Genomic DNA, 2,308 nt, shown 5'->3' with positions numbered 1-2,308 from the left:
ACACAGAACATGTCAGTCTACAGGACCTTAGTTTAAAATTTGCTTTAAAAATATTTCATTAGTGAGCTGGTGAAGATTATAAAATCACATTTCTAAAAAATGCTTGCATAGAGTTTTAGATGCACAATCATCTTTAGCCTTAAATGCGTGGATCTTCAGACATACAGTTTTTTAAATACATCCTTCAAAAGACCTCCCTTATCTAAAATACACATTTTAATTACTATAGTTAAAAAAAAAGTGCTTCCAAGTCTTCCTGTCCTTTCTGTCCATCCCTTCACCACCTCTCCCCCCACTCCCCACTGAAGAGAGCCCTTAAAGGGACAACAGTCCTTCCCTTCCAGATAGCTGGACAAAGAGTTTCCCTTTCTTTACTTCTGACTATCCGATGAACTAGTTTTAAAAGAACCCTCCAGCAAAATCAGTACCTTAGTAAGACATAAAATCCTTGTTATACCTAAAATCTTTGGAAACATATTTTTTTAAAGTTGGTGAAATTTCATAACCATGTCTCTTGTTATGGAGATCACACAAAGTAAATTACAGTTCCCTTTTCCTAAAAGCAATGAACATTGTTATGAACACACTAAACCTCTCTGATTAATTTAAAATAATGTCTTTGTTTCAGTGAGTTAAATATGTAGTAATCTGGAATGCTGGCTTAAGGTTTGAGTACATTTAAAATATAAATTCAGCTTAGAAATACTGATTAAGAAAATGTAAAACAGAGAAGAGCTGCATCATGTATTCCATTATATGTAATGTATTCAGCAGGACAGCTGACTCACCCTTACTACGAAGTTTTTGCAAATAAATCTCTGACAAACTTCAGGGGATATCAAAAAACCTGTGACTGACATTTTTTATTCCCAAATTTTAGTGTTTTTAATTACGTACTTTCTTCATGTCCATTCTGCATGAGGGAAAGGGTATGGGAATCTCTGCGGGGAACTGTGACTCTCCACCACCATGAGGCAGGCCAGGCATCTCATCATCCTTTGCTGTCTCATCCCTCCTCCCCCTCCCCGACCAGGCTGTGAGCTTGGGCTGCCATCCGGCATAGGGGCACCAGTTTAATAATACTGCTTAGGGCCCCATAAATCCTAAGGACGGCCCTGAGTATGGGGCCTGCTTACACAGAGCTCCTTGCAGGATCAGGGCCCTAATGTTCAGAATGAGACTTGAAGTTGTCATATAAGCTTACCCATCTACAGTGTTATGTAAACAGCACATAAAGACTAGGCCCAGAATGTCTCACAAAAGCAGGGATTTAGCACATACATTGCCAATGTACTATGAAAACCTTGTACCCTCCTCCCTCTCCACCCCCAAAATTAAATAGTAAAATGAGGATATTTATACAAAACACAACATATAAACTCTGGTTTTGCTCAGCCAGAGGGAATGATAAATTTCTTACAGACCTCCATTATACTGGTCCTTTGTTGATCACTGACTCCACTTCTGAAGCAGTGGAAACCAATTACTGTTGGTCAAGGCTGTCCATTCATGGCAAGAACAATACACTTTTTCCCCCATATTTTCATTTTTTTTAACCCAATTTATGTTGAAGTCCTTTTCCCTTGTGCATTCTAAGCACATCATCATAAAATAAAATATTCAGTTACCATCTGTTTTTTTTTTCTTACTTCAACCCAAAATAAACTGATGTGTGTGAGTACAGAATACATTGTTGGGTGTGTTTTGATATAGTGTTATGGTCTGTTAAAATATCTACATGTTAAATCCAAAATGTAGTTTGTAAAGATAGTGCACCAATTCAAGATGGAGTCTGAACTGCCATCTTGTGACCGCCATCTTGTTGTTTACTGTTATCATGAACCAGTCATGACTGGATCCAACTGGTTTTTCCCGCCACTGGAAACTCCAAGGACAATTTTACCTCAGACTGTTTCCCGCCTTTGCTGGGACTGTACTATATTTTCCCGCCAGTATATGCATAAAGGGACTGAACTCACTGACAAGTGGCACAGTCCATTCCAGTGGCTGTGCGTGTGCGGTTCAGGTCTTCACAGCACCAGTGCATCGTTGAAGGGCACCACCATTCCTGCAGTGAAGAGAAAAGGAAGAAGACATCTAACCTAGTGAGGAGGGCTTTAAACTAGGTTCGACGGTGTCATAAATAGATAGGTAAGGTAAGGGTTAATCTTCTTTTACTGTAAAGGGGTTACATAGGGAACCAAACACCTGACCAGAGGACCAATCAGGAAACAGGATTTTCAAAAGGAAGGGTGGGAACCTCTGCAGGTTTTTGGCTTTTTTCTGGGTCTTTTTGTTTTCCTCGGCT

Source organism: Chelonoidis abingdonii, chromosome 10, assembly GCF_003597395.2.
Source record: "Chelonoidis abingdonii isolate Lonesome George chromosome 10, CheloAbing_2.0, whole genome shotgun sequence".
NCBI classification, from domain to species: Eukaryota; Metazoa; Chordata; order Testudines; family Testudinidae; genus Chelonoidis; species Chelonoidis abingdonii.
Note: the sequence above shows the minus strand (reverse complement) of the source record.